Below are 17,756 nucleotides of genomic sequence, written 5' to 3'. Positions count from 1 at the left end.
TCTCAACACCGATCCGTGAGGGACACCCAGACATTGAGACATTGACCACAACTCTTTGAGTGCGGCCATCCAGCCAATTCTTTATCCACCGAGTGGTCCACCTATCAAATTGATGTCTCTCTTAACAGAAACAACGTTGTTCAACTGTGACTTTAAATATTACAGCAGAACGAGTAAGTGGCATTAAATCATTTCCTGAGCTAGAAATGATAGCCAAAACCCAAACTGGGAGGGAGCACAGCCAAATATCTTCAAGCTGTAATTAGCAGAGGACTACATGTTATGTTTTAAAACCCACTCTGCATGAAGATTTAAAAATTACTCACCAAATGGAATACGTTCAAAGCTCACTTGAACTCTTCTGTATGTCTTCATTATGCTCTGTGACCAGCACTCTTGCTTAGAGCTGTCTAGAAGCATTTACTCTCTTTTTCCCTAAAGCCACTCAGGCATTCTTGCTTAGAGAAATTACTTGGGATTTTTACAATATTCAAATTCCTGAAAAAGCGTCATAAAACCCAATAACCTGAGGATGCTTTTCATAAGATATTCAGCTGCTATTCAAGGGTCATATAGATAGTGAATTTATTATTTTAAATTACTATTTCCTTGTAATTCATGATCAGTTTTACTTGAAATTATAGGCCCAGTTCCCCAGTGGCTGTAGATCAGTTTTATCTACCACAGTAATTTAGCACCATGGGAATGGGTTAGTAGATTAAAGAAGATGCCTCTATCTACATTTCAGGTGGCTCAAGGTGTTTACATCTGACCAGACACAGTCTGATTCCCTGAAGTCTGAAGGTATCTAAAGGAGCAGTCATTGATTCAGATCCCCATGTCCCTTTGAGGGCTGGAGGGAATGTGATGGATAGCTTCTGCTTAGCTATTTATGAAATGTGCTTGAACCTGGTCTGGTGGAAGGTGTCCCTGCCCATGGCAGGGGGGCTGTAACCTGATGATCTTAAACATTGATTCATTGCAAATTTTTTTTGCCAGCTGTATTTACGTCCAGATATTTCAACTAGTCTCACAGAACAAAACTCAGAGAAATTTATCATAGAATCATAAAATAGTTAGGATTGGAAAGGACCTCAAGATCATCTAGTTCCAACCCACCTGCCATGGGCAGGGACATCTCACACTAAACCAAATCACTCAAGGCTTCATCCAACCTGGTCTTGAACACTGCCAGGGATGGAGCATTCACCACCTCCCTGGGCAACCCATTCCAGTACCTCACCACCCTCACAGTAAAGGATTTCTTCCTTAGATACAATCTAAACTTCCCCTGTTTAAGATTCAACCCATTATCCCCTGTCCTATCACTACAGTCCCTAATGAATAGTCCCTCCACAGCATCCCTGTAGACCCCCTTCAGATACTGGAAGGCTGCTATGGGGTCTCCACACAGCCTTCTCTTCTCCAGGCTGAACAGCTCCAACTTTCTCAGCCTGTCTTCATATGGGAGGTGCTCCAGTCCCCTGATCATCCTCGTGGCCTCCTCTGGATTTGTTCCAACAGTTCCATGTCCTTTTATGTTGAGGACACCAGAACTGCACACAATACTCCAAGTGAGGTCTCACAAGAGCAGACTAGAGGGGCAGGATCACCTCCTTCGACCTGCTGGTCATGCTCCTTTTGATGCAGCCCAGGATATGGTTGGCTTTCTGGGCTGTGAGTGCACACTGCTGGCTCATGTTCATTTTCTCATTGACTAACACCCCCAAGTCCTTCTCCACAGGACTACCATGAATTTCCTTTTTGCCCAACCTATAGCTGTGCCTGGGATTGCTCTGACCCAGGTGTAGGACCTTGCACTTGGCATGGTTAAACTTCATGAGGTTGGCATCAGCCCAGCTCACACGTGTGTCAAGGTCCATCTGAATGGCATTCCTTCCCTCCAGCGTATCAACAAAATAATACCTAGTGCAGCTAAAACTCTTATAGGAAGAAACACATGAATCTAAGAACCTCTTTTTTATTATTTGGTTTTGGGTTTTCTTTTCTGTCTCTCTAAATATATAACATTTGGCAGGGTTTTCAGGAAATTGCAGCAGCTGGGTAAATGAGACTCTCTACCAAGGTAATAGCAAGAATTGAATGGGATTCTACTAAAGAATGTGTTTTGGCAAAATAGATCTTTGGACACGGACTAAGGTCTCCTCTCCACTTCAGATTTGTCAAAGCTGGATTATATTTCATTCATTGCCGTGTCTCAGCTTCTATTCCAAGAACTCAGCCAAATATTCTGTTCACAAGATACTTTCAAATTCACTAAAAATTTAAACCATAATGTCCAGGTATTTTTCTCCATATGTCAAGATATGTCTCTCAGCATGTACCGCAAAAAGGGATACCTAAAACAACTTTGTGGGACTGTTTGACATAAACCATTTAACATTTTTCGCTGTCATACAATATACAGACAAATACAGAATAGCCCCAATTCCCGTTCAAACCTATAGTAAATTGATTTTGAGGACTTATACTGGGTTGCATTATCTGAAATCCTGATCCACAAAGGGTCACACAGAAGCTCATGACAACTTTTTGTCCGTTTCAGCCAATGTGAGTTGGTTTTGATCAGTTTAATTTCGAAGCTCATAGCAAGTTCGGTTAATACTCTTGAGCTAACTTATTCATTTTTTGAAGTCACATTTATCTGCAAACAAATAAACAAAAAACTCCTTCTCCCCACAAAGTTGGGTCGAAGTTCAAGATTTTCCAGAGGGACTTTTTACAGTGGGCTGATGCCAAACTTATGAAGTTTAACCATGACAAGTGCAAGGTCCTACACCTGTGTCAGAGCAATCCCAGGCACAGCTACAGGTTGGGCAAAGATGAGATTCAGAGCAGCCCTGCAGAGAAGGACTTGGGGGTGTTGGTTGATGAGAAACCATGAGCAGGCATCAGAGTGTGCTTGCAGCCCAGAAAGCCAACCGTATCCTGGGCTACATCCAAAGTAGCATGACTAGCAGTTCGAAGGAGGTGTTCCTGCCCCTCTACTCTGCTCTTGTGAGACCTCACTTGGAGTATTGTGTGTGGTTCCTGTGTCCTCGACATAAAAAGGACATGGAACTGTTGGAACAAGTCCAGAGGAGGGCCACGAGGATGATCAGGGGACTGGAGCACCTCCTGTATGAAGACAGGCTGAGAAAGTTGGGGCTGTTCAGCCTGGAGAAGAGAAGGCTGCATGGAGACGTCATAGCAACCTTCCAGTATCTGAAGGGGGCCTATAGGGATGCTGGGGATGGACTCTTCATTAGGGACTGTAGTGATAGGACAGGGGATAATGGGTTGAAACTTAAACAGCAGGGGTTTAGATTGGATATAAGGAATAAATTCTTTACTGTTAGGGTGGTGAGGTACTGGAATGGCTTGCCCAGGGAGGTGGTGAATGCTCCATCCCTGGTGGTGTTCAAGGCCAGGTTGGATGAAGCCTTGGGTGTCATGGTTTAGTGTGAGATGTCCTTGTCCATGGCAGGGAGGTTTGAACTGGATGATCTTAAGGTCCTTTCCAACCCTAACTATTCTATGATTAGTATCGATAAAGATAGGTGTGCAATCAGGTATGTAATTATTACCATGAATCCTATCTTTCTCTTCAAGGAAAAATGTCATTTGATTCTTTTGATGCGCATTGTATTAAACCTGAAACACTAAGAGAAATTTTAAGTGAAGGCATTTGATAAAAGTTTTTAAATTCTTATTGAAGAACTTCACAATGTAGAACTTCATTACATTCATCATAAATTATACTTTCAGGCATATGGTGAGTTCTGTGAGCTCCCAAATCAGGAGCTGCAATCAATATCTGTAGAGTCTGCTGCTCCTTTAACACAGACTTCAGGAGGAGCAGACTTACTTATGCAGCAAGGCAAACAAGGCTTTGTGTCTTCCTTGTTGCAAGAAGATGTCATGTGTCCTGAAGAAGCTTCCTTACAGCAAGACTGGTTGGGCTGAAGGAGAGGAGAAAAGGAAAGATTATGTCCAAATCTTGGCAGAAAAAAAATCCCGTTTGGGGTTTCTGGTTTCTGTCTTCTGGAGGATTGTTCTGGAAAGTATGGAAATAAAGTGAAAAAACACTTATGCACGAATGGGAATGTGAAATGTTTACCTGGGTGTGCAACAGGTGAAAGAGGATACAGGTGGAGTCACATCAAGGTCCACTGACATGTCCCATATCCAAGGTTGTCTTTAAACTAGCACAGACCGATATAGTTACAACATGCTACTCTTCCATGAAAATATGGAAAATACATTTTTATCAGCAATGTGAAAAAAAAAACAGCAGAAGTAGGAGCAGTTAGTTCAGCACAGATTCTTCAAAAGGAGTAGCTCCTGTGCTCACCAGGATTCTAAAAAATGAGATTACATCTAATTTCAGCTTCAAATAATGAAAAAACAAAAGGGGACTAAAAATAAGGCTGCACTAAAAAGTAAAAAACCTCAAAACACAACAACAACAAAAACAAAACAAAAAACCCAAACAACAAAACCCCAACCAACCAACAAACGAACCAAACAAAAACCCAACCCAAACCAATCCAAACATAGTTTCCCCACTGGCTCACACAGGATAAATCTGTGCTATGTTTAAAGAATATGACTGAGGCAACTTGGAGAAGCATTTGGATTTTCAGAGCTCTGTCTCCATTACATCCCTGCTCTTGTTCTGCTTGGTGGCCTACTTATCACTTTCTTTTTTCTTCCAGGGTGAAAAGTGTATCTTTACTTTGGTACCTTCAGGAATTCTTGGGTAAAAAGGATAAGACATATTTTGAAAGTAGAATTATTTTATCCGTTTTGGGTTTATTAGCACTTCTGAGAAACTGTTCTGGTTTGTTGGGAATTCGCATCTCCACCAAGAATTAGGAAATTATGTTTAAACTGCCACTGTGTTCAACAGCAAAAAATGGCAACAATTTTGATTATGAAAAGTGTTACTATATTGATTTCTTCTTAATATTAGAAAGTATTAGAGGCTTGAATAAGCAGGAGATCAACTGTTCAGTGAAAAAATTATAACATACAGGGAGAGGGAAGTGTCATACAGAATTGAGACAGAATAAGTCATTGATACAGTTACAATACATAAAGATTTACTGTCTGAATGACAAGAAAAGAACTTGTACTCTTCGGTGAAATCAGCTCCAAGGATTATTGAGACAGACCTGGGCTTTTCATTTTAAAGCAATCTTAATTTAATGAGATTTTTCTTCTAACTTTAACATTTCGTTTGGTTGTCCTGGTGCACCCATTCATTCAATCAGCTTCAACATTTTCATAACAGTATAACATTTTTCTCTTGTTTTAAAGTCCCTCAATGTTCGAAAAGAGTTTAGGTCTAGGATTTGAATTAAAACTCATCACAGCTTATAGCTTGTCTGTCGTGCTGATGTACTTGTATCACCTGGAGCATTACCCCTGGGCACCAAGGCAAGATGGAAGGAAGCAGGAGATCTTAGTTCTGGGTCCTGCAGTTAGAGAGGGTTTGATCCCCTCTTCTCCTTAGCCAACAGACAAATCCAACCATGAAACATATGCCTCTCTAATCAGGGACAACTCACCATCCCCACTGCTGATGTTGTGTGTCTGTGCTCTGTAGAAAAAAGTATAAATTATGAACCTAGATGAAAGTTATAAAGAAGGGCAACCTGAAGACATTAATCTAGTGGTTCTGTAGGGCCACCCAGAGAAACAGTGCCTGCAACAGGACAATAACCAAGGTTTTTATTTTATTCTGTTTCTTAATAGCCCTACCAGGTTTATTGACAGATGGCTTCTACAAGCCCATTTATTAAAAAAATAAATAAATAAATAAAAGGAAAAAAGACATTTTTAATCTCAATCAAATACTCTTTAAATAAATCGATACATGATGCTCAGGTCAAATGCAGCACTCACACATTGCTAAGACATACATTTAATTTGGCAGCAAGAGTTTCTGAATCTGGTCTGCTGTATCTCATTGCAGAGTCACTGAGCCCCATTCATCTCATCTGTGAAAGTTGAATTTAATTTCTTTTGCTGTGTAATTACTTGTGAAACCGTGTGCCAATTGTTTTGGTATACAGTTTTGCTAAAAATGAAATCTCAGTGTAATTCCAAACCTGGAATAAATCCTCATTAAGCCCATGCTTTATAGTCATCTTATAAAAATTAAACTAAAAAATTAATCACTTAAATTAGATGAAAAAAAATGCGAAAACTAAACTGACCATTAAATTAAACATAAATTGAAAATTAATAATCTGATAAAACTAATTGCCAATTATGATTCACAATAGAAATATATGTAAAAGGCTACTGTAAATTCTAGTCCTTCTTTTAACACAAATTCAAAGACAGCAACTCTGGTATCAAATCTGCTCTCGTGAGACCTCACCTGGAGTATTGTGTGCGGTTCTGATGTCCTCAACATAAAAAGGACATGGAACTGTTGGAACAAGTCCAGAGGAGGCCACGAGGATGATCAGGGGACTGGAGCACCTCCCATATGAAGACAGGCTGAGAAAGTTGGGGCTGTTCAGCCTGGAGAAGAGAAGGCTGCATGGAGACCTCATAGCAGCCTTCCAGTATTTGAAGGGGGCCTATAGGGATGCTGTGGATGGACTCTTCATTAGGGACTGTAGTGATAGGACAGGGGATAATGGGTTGAATCTTAAACAGGGGAAGTTTAGATTGGATATAAGGAATAAATTCTTTACTGTGAGGGTGGTGAGGCACTGGAATGGGTTGTTCAAGGAAGTTGTGAATGCTCCATCCCTGGTGGTGTTCAAGGCCAGGTTGGATGAAGCCTTGGGTGATATGGTTTAGTGTGAGGTGTCCCTGATTCTATAAACATGTTTCAGATTATTTTTGAGAGGGACTGAGTTCTGTCTTGACAAGTGCCAGAAGCAGCACAAGGAGAGTGGATGGTGTTTTCATGTTATAGATATTATTCTTTCCATGTCGAGTCTCTTCAGTTTGCAGTTCTTCCATGGAAAACAAAACTGAGAACTAACTATGTAAGTAAAGATATTTATGCACAGTAGACAGTATGTCAAAGAAAGCTGGCTTGTGTGACCAGCCAATCACCCTCATACTCATTTACCTTTGTTTTTTAGGGGAAAAAAAGGAATAGTCACAATTTTTTATGCAGCTTCGAAGAAAGCAAGATATTACCCCACAGTTTGCTGGAGATACAGTTTTCTGCTTCTTCAGCTTTTTCATGGCTCATTGTCATTGCAATGAATACTTGTGTTCTCACTGTCAGTTCAAAAAGTTTTTCTCCTTTCCTTCAAGTATGGGTTTGGAGTAGGTTCTTTATTTTCAGTTTTCTGCCCACAGAACAACAACAGAAAAAAAAAGAAGGAAAAAAAATAATGACAGATATTTGGCAATGGAGGGGACAGCTGTATGGATCCCAGAAACTTTACTCAAGAACCTGATTCCCAAAGTAGTCATACTGAAACATCTAAGTTTGTTAATCTATTTACTTTGAATTTGTATATAAAGTGTACAAGAGTCTTTTGGCCATCCCTGTCATCTAAGAAAAAGGAGATAGTTCAACTATGTCGATTGAGTTGTCAAATAATTGAGCAAAAATATATACCAACTTTTTAATTTCTCACATTACTCTTACTAGTATAAGCCATAAGCAGGATACGTTGTCTCACAGGTAAACAAGAAATATATTTCTCAGGTAGAGGAAAGGAATGAAGTATGATATTTCATATAGAAGTGTATTGTACTACTAGCCAATGAACTTTTATGTTGAATAAATAAGTAATTAAAATTAAATTAAATTCACAAAACATCTGTGAAAAGTGATAAGTGGACTTTTTCCTTAGAGTATTCAGATTTAAATATATAAAATCTGTGACAATTCACTTTAGTTCTCCCAGCTTTCAGCTACAGGAAATAATACTCAGCTTTATTACATTTAAAACACTGATTTCTCGGATGAAACCAAAGATCGCCTTCCATATTTTGGTTTTCTTTCAGATCCTTTTTAGTCTATTGAAATAAACCATTTAAAAGTCAGCCTGTAATGTTTTAAAATCTCTAATTGGAGTGTATAAATTAGGGTTCAAAGGGAAAATAAATTCTAGGTAGTTTTGACTTAGCTAGACTATATCAGGATACAAAGCGACTTTTAATATAGCATTCAGACATTGTAAGCAATTAACATAGGCTTTAAGTTAATTAAATCTCCAGAAGTCAATGCAGCATCTATTTGGGGTGTGAACTATCTGAGATTTGACTGTAATTAACTAGAAATTACATTCATACAGAAACAAACAGGACTTGTGTGTAATGAACTACACATTTATTACAGTAGGATAGACTCCCCTGAAAATCTGATCTATTCTGTCAGTTTTGGAAAACTGTAGCAAAGCAAGGTAATCATGATTCTGAGTTTTAGACTAGATGTCAAAAAGAGCACCATTAAGAAGGCTTATACCTAACAAATAGTTAACCTAAATATTTAATGTAATTTGGAAGAGCAGGCATTCTGGAGGAACATTTCAGTTAGATTCATCACACCTAGCTAGTGTATAAGTATGTGAGTGGGTTTTTTTTTGCGTGCTTACATTTATTTTACATTCTATGTCTTCTCTCTCTTTCTGATAGTATATGTCTTCACTTGTATTTGGTTTCGTATCTGAAAATGTCTTATTTCCACAATTAGACATTTCAACTGAGAGCACTACTCTGTGATCCATATAATAATGGTATTTAATCACTTGCTGGTGAGCTAATATTTATTTTGTGATTAGGAATGTGAATATTATTAAACCACATAATTTCTGAGAACACTCACCCTTGTATGTTAGTGTCTGAAAGGAAGGGATTACTCAAACTTTCAAAAATGGGCAATTATAGAACATAATTTCCGATGTCTCATTAAGAAAGTTACTCAGGTTTCATAAATGATAGCTTTTACAAAACCTCAAATAAGCTGCTAAAAAAAATTGTGTCCATTAGGGGTATATGCATTGCATGTGTCTACTTGACATCATAATTCCAGCTTTTGTTGCCTGATGATTAGAGGCAAAAATTGGCCATGTAGCTGGTCCAATAGTTGAAAACATACTAAAAATATTTTTGAATTAGAAATACATTTTTTTTTCCCAATTGTACTGAAGGTCTACAAATCGCACAATAGAAAATCCATGTATCAGCTGCTGTCACTTTCCTTACTTGATGCACAGGAAGACTATTTTTATTGAACACATTGGCTGCATTCAAAATAATTTTTAGGCCCTTCCTGATATGTCTACATTCAGATGTCATCAACCTTTTAAGGACATAGTTATGTCTTTTTGTTAGGTCAGCAATTGGATTTACTGTCTTTCCTGTAAATCTTGCTACATTATCTTGCCTTAATTCTGATCTCTCAAAATGCATACTAGCTTTATAAAAGAATTTCCAGGTTTCTTCTTTTTATTAACTTGTGTATGTTTTACCAACTCTATTTAATATTAGAGCCAGGGAGAAAAGACAACATGGGGAACTACAAGCTAGTTTCATCTCAGTACCTGGCAAGATCATGGAGCAGGTTCTTCTGGAAACTATGGTAAGGAACACGGAAACGAAGGAGGTGGTTGACGACAGCCAACATTGATTCGCTAATGACACATTTTGTGGCTTTCTATGACAGGGCTACCTAGACTTCTGCAAAGCATTTAATATTGTCCCACACAAACAGAGAGGCATGCATTTGGCAGATGGCCACTCAGTAGGTAAGGAATTGGCTGGATGTTCACACTCAAAGAGTTGCAGTCAGCAGCTCAATGTCCATGTGGAGATCAGTGACAAGTCATGTTCCTCAGGGGCCAGTATTGGGACTGATGCTGTTCAACATCTTTGTTGTCCACATAGTCAATGGGATTGAGTGCACCCTCAGCAGGTCTGATGATGACACCAAGCAGTATGGTGTGGTTGATGCACTGGAAGGAAGGGATGCTATCCAGAGGGACCTTGACATGCTTGAGAGGTGAACCTGTACAACACTCATGAAGTTCAACAAGGCCAAGTGCAAGGTCCTGCCTGTGGATTGGGGCAATCCCAAGCACAAATACAGGCTGGGCAGAGAATGGATTGAGAGCAGCCCTGAGGAGAAGGAGTTGGAGGTGTTGGTTGATGAGAAGCTCCACATGACCTGTCAATGTGCACTTGAAGCCCAGAAAGGCAACTGTATCCTCAGCTGCATCAAAAGAAGCATGACCAGCAGGTAGAGGGAGGTGGTTTTCCCCTTCTACTCTGCTCTGGTGAGACACCAGCTGCAGTACTGTGTTTAGTTCTGAGGCCACCAACACAAGAGGGATGTGGACCTCCTCAAGTGAGTCCAGAGGAGGGCCATGATGATGATCAGAGAGCTGGAGCACCTCTCCATGAAAACAGGCTGAGAGAGCTGAAGGGGATGCTCAGCCTGGAGAAGTCTCCAGGGACACATTATAGCAGTCTTCCAGTACCTAAAGAGGGCTTACAAGAAATCTGGAGAGGGACTTTTCAAGAGGGCATGCAGTGATAGGACAAGGGGTAATGGCTTTAGATTGAAAAAGAGTGGATTAAGAGTAGATATTAGTGTGGGTAGTGAGGCACTGGAACAGGCTGCCCAGAGACATTGTGAATACCCCATCCCTGGGAATATTCAAGGTCAGGTTGGATGGGGCTTTGAGCAATCTGGTCTAGTGGAAGGTTCCAGTCATCATGGCACAGGTGCCTGGAACTTGCTAATCTTTAAAATTCTTTCCAACCCAAGCCATTCTGTGATTCAATGATTCTATGAAAATCCTCTAGATGACATGACATATAAAATATAGGTTTTATTTTTTTTATTGTACCTTTTTGAAAAGTCCTTGAGAACTTTGGCCAGGATTTCACAGTTCTAACAAGCCTTGCCATCTGTGACCATTAACAAGTTCCCTGTTGTGTTTTCTCACCTTGAATGGCAGTAGTCACAAATGGCTATCATGATATTATAATTGTGTGAATCCTAATAGATAAAGTCTGCTAGATGATAACATAAAAACAGTTCAAAGACTCATGGCAAAGCAGCCACAAGTTCCTTACTCATCTAATCTACTGCAGCTATTTCTTTTATTCTCTTTGTAGGGCTTGTAATCTGCTTATCTAAAAAACCCGTAGCAACTACAGAACTGACTCCTAGAGTAGCCAGAAACACAAACAAAATCATAAACGCCTGATAACATGGGACTCCTGAGAAACCACTGCAGAATATCATCTTATCAAACTAGGGAAAACTACAGAAATTCCTTGAGCTTTTATGAAGGGCATGTACACAATGCACTTCATCATTTGTTACATGTCTTATGCTGACAGCTGTGTCCCCCTGTGTTACATGGCCCTAGGTTTTTCTTCATTTAACAGTGAAGCACTGATGAACAAATCTAAATCTGGATGGAAGAAGCTTCTGGAAATTAAGTTCACAAAAAATATATTAACTTATTATTTCATTCCTGTAAAGCCATTTTTAACTAGAAGAGCTATGAGATAAGAGGGAAGCAGTACATAGAAGTGCCTTATTACTCATAAATAATAACAGAATTTGCCTGATTTCTATGTAACTCTGGAAATGACTACACTTTTGTTTGTGTTTTTTGTTTTTTTTTTAAAGAACACACAGTGACCTGATATATAAATGCTACTTCACGTGAAACAATTTCTTAGGAAGGAAGAGGGTGTTTTTTTTTTCCCCAGAGATTTAAATTATTCCTTTTTAAAGGAATAACTCTAAAGAAATTCTTTTAAACTTATATGAATAGTATATATAAAGTATAAATAAATTCATATGTTATAGCTTTTAAATTATGACGTTATATATTAAATTATTTTTTAAAGTAATAGTTCCTTTAAAGGAACTATTAAAAGAAACTTTAAAGGATCCTGAAGGAGCTGGCGAATGAAGTTGCAAAGCCGCTGGCCATCATATTTGAAAGATCATGGCAGTCAGGTGAAGTTCCTGACAACTGGAAAAAAGGAAATATAACCCCCATTTCCAAGAAGGGGAAAATGGATGACACAGCGAATTACAGCCCAGACAGTCTCACCTCTGTGCCTGGCAAAATCTGGGAGCAGATTCTCCTGGAAGGCATGCTAGGGCACATGAAAAACAACAAGGTCCTTGGTGACAGCCAGCATGGCTTCACTAAGGGGAAATCCTGCCTGACCAATTTGGTGGCCTTCTACGATGGGGCTACGGAACTGATGGACAAGGGTGGAGCAGTTGATGTCATCTACCTGGACTTGTGCAAAGTGTTTGACACTGTGTAGCACTCTTCAGCTCAGAATTTAAGACTGCAGTGAGTGCAGTGAAGATGCACGACTGAGGCCATCGCCTCCTGTCTGTCCAAGCTGCCCCTTATTCAAAGTGGCTTCTTGCTCCCTCTTGAGGTTCTTATCTTGTTTTCCTTCACAAAGAAACAAGGAAAGGGATATATAATCTTACATCTAGAAGGACATATATAGGGTGAGCCTTATCCAAGACAAGAGAATCTGGATTACCTCTCAACAAGGTACTTAGAGATACTCACTTCAATGACAGCTGAAATGAGGATTATACATTCAATATTTTTTAACTGATAGCAACTTGTGAACCTTCATCTGAGTAAAGCAGCTGTTACTAAATTCTCCTTCAAATAAAAAGTGTTTTCATGGATTGCTGTTTTAAATCTAATGTCAACCTCTACTTTGAAATAAAAAAGCAGATGATCTTTCTATGAATAGAAGTCAGTGAGTAAACTCTAGATCTTAAAGTGATCAGATCTTTATCTTTCTCTGTGCTGGTGTGCTAGAGATCCCAAATGTGGGCACATCTATGGGATCAAAACAGGACAGAAATATGTTCATCCAAAATTTGGACTTAAAGGCTGGCAAAACTTAATTTTTATCAAGTCCCTCAAAGCTAAATTCTATTCCTATGCATGAAAAGGTTTACAGGCCAGATAATTTTCTGCCTTTCCTGCCTGAAAATAGTGTGAGGTCTCTGAACTCTCCCAGCTGCTGCAAAAACATAGCATGGCCAGTGTTTTCCTCTCAAACAGAACATCAGTAGTTTGCAGAGGAGATATGTGCTTGGGCGTGAGGTGGCTGGTTTGCTTTACTGTCTGTTCAGCAGTGACGTATCACTGACTTGAGGTGGCATCCACTTCATGCTGTCTGAGAGGACACAAATCCATCCATGCCATGCATACAGCTCAAGTGGCAGCCTTGCCCTTAGCAAGTCGAAAGTTGTTCTCTTTTTCTGTGGCATTCACAGCTCAGCATTGCACCTGACATAGTAACTGGTTGTAGTAGATGAAACTGAAAATGTTAACTTTAAGCAAATGAAATCTCAGTGAGTTGTTTTTGTGTTAACACTTATAATTTATGGAATAAGAAGAGATAATGTTAAACTGGCTTTAATGCCTATTAAACTGTTCTGATCATCTAATCAATTTGTCTCCCTTCTTCATTTTAAAAATAACAAAAAATATAAATTCCAAACATAAAAACTCCAATAACAAGAAAAAAACCCAAACAAACCACTTAGTAATTTTTGCATAAAGAAAGACTTTCAGGACTTCATTTAAGTCCTGAAAGTGCATAAAGTGTATTTTATGTACACTGACTTCAGAGAAGAAGCCTCACTTGAGAGGTAAAAGCTCAGCCACTTGTAAAACTCTCAGTCGCGACAAGTCATGGTACATCAGTGTCACAATGTGCAAACTGATTATGGCACATCATTTCTTGCTAGCAAGAACATCTGCAAATGCAGAAAGTTTTGTCAGTACGGAATCACAGCAGCACAGCTTGGACACCTAATCTACAAAGGTTCACTTCTCTTTCCTCATTAGTAGACCTGCCTCTTATTCTGTAGTTAAATTCTTTCTCCTGGGGAGACATGGGGCTGAGTAGAAATGGAAACGCATATTTTATAATACAGTGTGTAAACAATAATGTAGTAAAGTAAAACTAAACTATTAAGCTGTTTTCCTGAGAAGTTTTGTTTGTTGCTCATTGTTTGCATTAGTTTTTATATTTGTCTCATGGTTGTTGGTAACTATTTTTATTTTGTTACTGTTTCACATAAAATCCAGTTCCCTATTCAGCGTGCTAAGTGAAGAATCTACCTTTTGAAAGACTTTTCTTTCTCTACATGATGAAATTATTTATTATTACAAAATTATGCTCTATTCCTCACAAGCATGCCACTGCAGCACCTGCAGTCTGTATTTTCATTTCCTTCTGAGTTGTAAAAACTAAAGACATCTGTATCCCAGAGTGTCTACCTACCAGTCAAAAGCAATGTATCCGTTTGCAATCTTTAAATGTGAGAGCTGGACTAGTGTTTAAAGATTTATCCTTCATATTCAGTATTTGGAATAAGCTCTGAAGCCTGGAGATTTTCCAAAGTTAAGACAATTGACCAAAGCAAATATTAAATTGATAAAATACGAGAGGTTTAATATGTTTTTCTCTATGCATTCAAAATCTTATAAAGAAAATGTTTTGGAAAATTGGTAAGCTTAGTTTACACATGGAGAGGAAATTAATTTATGCACTTTTGGTTCATATTCAGAACTTCATCAGAATTTTTTTTTCAGTGACAGAGCTGAAGGCAATTAAAGAAAAATAAATGTCATTTGTTGGCATTTGCTCTGCTATGAGTGTCAAAATCACAGGTATAAGCCCTTGAATTTGGTGTTTTTTTTTTTGAAAAAAGAACATAGAAAAGATTAAATTCATAAGAAAGAAGAAGTCATTAGTCACATATTTTGACTTATCCCTATGGCAAAACCCAGGTTTTAGCAGAAAAGAAACCCTGCAGTCACAATACTGTAGAACAGGTTTTGCATCATCTATGACTGGATAAATTGAAAAAAAACTTGGAGATGTTTACTTTAAAAAACAGATAATTTTTTCTCACTTTTATGTGTAAGTTTCAACTAAGTATTTATATTGAAATTTTATTCCTTGTGAATGTCCTCGCAGGATGGCTTTCGTTAGCATTTTCAATATTTTGATTTCTTCCTTACACTGTCACTAAAATTGCACTTGCCATGATGATTTCAAGCACCTTTACCTTGTGTTCAGCAATGTGTGTGAGCTGATTTCAGATCTGCACTGCAATTTGTAGCTATTGCTGAACAGTACTCATTTGTCCAAATAGGCTTACCAACTGCAGTGCAGCTCCTTGGGTTTATAACATCTATTAAGTATATATTTACAATCAGGACTGTATAAACAGCCTTCCAGTCACTGGCATCTACTGAAGCATTAGAAGTACAAACTAAGATGTCTAAAGCCTAACTCTGAGCCTATTCCTATGCAGTTGTACTCAAAAGAACAGCAGGAATTATTCCCTGCTACTGAAGCCAAAGAGGATGGATTAGCTTCCCTCAGTAAAGCTGGCAGCTAGTCACCTCCAAACCCTTTGAAGGTACATTTAGGAGGCTAGAGGTAGATGGACGGAGTGAAATCAAAGTGCAGCCTCAGAGAAATTGCTCATTCAAACTTCTAAACTTGAGAGCAAGAGAACCATCCTCCAAACCTTACCAAAGCAAAACTAGTCAACTAGTCATAAATCGAGAGGAGTAAGCTAAGAATTAATGAGTGTGGATGATCACGGCCTTGGTGTTTGAGTATTTCCCTGACTCTTTGGTTCAGAGAGGTGTAATCTCAGCTGTCTGCCTGAGATTACTGTGCTACTGACCTTTTTCTAAAAGAGCATAAAAATTACAAAAGATGTCCTTAAAAACAAAGAAGAAATAAATAAAAAAATAGAAGTGTCTTGTCATAAGAGTTTTCACCATGATCTGGGAAACTGAATCATATCATTTAGGCAAAAGAGAAAGGCATCGCTGCACAGTGCTGTTCAAGTGTGGTATGTTCACTGCACCATAAAATTGGGTGAAATCATTTTGAAATTAAAGAGCTTTCTGAAAGCAGAGATGTAAAAGCAAACAAACAAACCAGTGTATCAACAGTACTGATTGCAAAGCAGTTGAATCTGTGAGGGGTGAAGACAGTTTTATTTCCTACAGAAAGCTTTTATAACATTTCCAATATCAGATTGGTGAAATTTGATTCTTGTCAAAAGATTTATAAAGAACTTCATATTTGTTTCAGTCAATCCCTCAAAATACATTTATCTACAAAGTACCAACTTATTTAACAAATATTTTTTGTTGTTTATTTCTAAGTTTTAGTGATGAGAACAGGCTTTTCTGCTGACTTGGCAACATTTTTTTGGTTCAAGAGATTGTTTTATTACTGTGAATCATGTCTTCCTAAACAAAAAGTTGTTGCAATGCCTAATATTTACTTTTGATGTTTATGAAAAGAAAAAAGTTGAATAAACCAGTTTAAATGCTCTAAATAAGAAATTCTTTTAATCAGCCATTCAAAGAAAAATACTGCAACAGTAATTGTCTGCGTACAGTAGACCTGAATATTATAACATTTTCTAATACTGAAGTGTCTTAGAAACCCTGTTTATGACCTTTTCACTGAGGTAAAGAGCACATTGGTTTATAAACTTTCTGATGTGAATGTGGTCTAGCTTAATAGGGTGTAATGGGAAAACCAAGCCTGGGAGCAATACAGATAAGCAGCTGCATTACAAACTTCAGGAGGGCAATTGCAGGGCAATGGCATATTTCCAAGACACACGACTCAACTGTTCTGCCGGCAGGGAACAATGAGAGCAAAAAGATATTCCCCATCTGAAAGGCTCTTCCTAGAAGAAAAACCAGCCAGAAAATGGTACCTGTGGAAAGGAAGGGAAAAATGTGAGCCTCCACACCAAATAAAGCAACTCACATGAATTTACTTGGTGATTCAAAAATGCACTTTTTTTGCTGAAGTAATCTGTTACTCAGTCAGAAGTGCCTTCTCTAAATAGGTATCTCATTTGTGATGCTGGATCATTTTCACAGGAGAGGAGAGAAAGAGCTCTCATTAAGCAATGTTTTGATGAATCTCACCTCCCTCACAGGGAAAAGCTGGGGTTAAGAGGGTTATGATCCCTTGCAGGGGTGATGCCTCTGTAAAAAAAATATGTAGATGACTCTGGGTTATGTGCAGTGTGTGAAGGAGGTGGCCCAAAGCAGAAAGTGTTGTCAAATTCCACTTTGACTATATGCGCTCTCTCCCTTTTAATAAAAATAAAGCAATAGATGGGAATTTATGTATCTAAGCAAATAACAACTTAGCCCTGATTCTCAACTGCACCAAAAATACTATTTCAAATAGAGCATCTGAAATGGAATACTAAAAATTTCTCAGGGATCTCAAGAATTGTAAGGATGAAAAGCACAAAATCAATAGATAAAATGTATTCTTCATGCCTTACTTGTTCTAAGTAGGGTGAGAACCAGCCTAAATCAAAACAATGTAAGATGTGTTGCAGAAATCCAAGACACTGCCATCTGAAATGGGATGTGTTTGATTTTTTTCCTCTTAAAATAGTCCTTAAAATATGGTAAATCTATTTTTCAAAGAAACTGTGCCCTGAAAAACATTTTCTGATGTACTTTTTGTCATGTGGAATTAGAAGATTGAGCCCCAAAGAGGATACAGCAATTTTTCTTATCTCTATCCATCAGCTTTACTTTTTTTTTTCCCTGATCACAAACATTCAGTAATTCAGGATGAACACTGTAAAATAGAAATATTGAGGAATTAAGATGCAATTCTCAAAAATTCAGTGGACAGTGCCCTTACTCTTACTGCCTTTCACTGGTAGCACAGTAGGTTAT

The sequence above is a fragment of the Melopsittacus undulatus genome, chromosome 2, assembly GCF_012275295.1.
Source record: "Melopsittacus undulatus isolate bMelUnd1 chromosome 2, bMelUnd1.mat.Z, whole genome shotgun sequence".
In the NCBI taxonomy this organism is placed as follows: domain Eukaryota; kingdom Metazoa; phylum Chordata; class Aves; order Psittaciformes; family Psittaculidae; genus Melopsittacus; species Melopsittacus undulatus.
The sequence above is the reverse complement of the archived record's forward strand: the minus strand, read 5'-3'. Positions refer to the sequence as shown.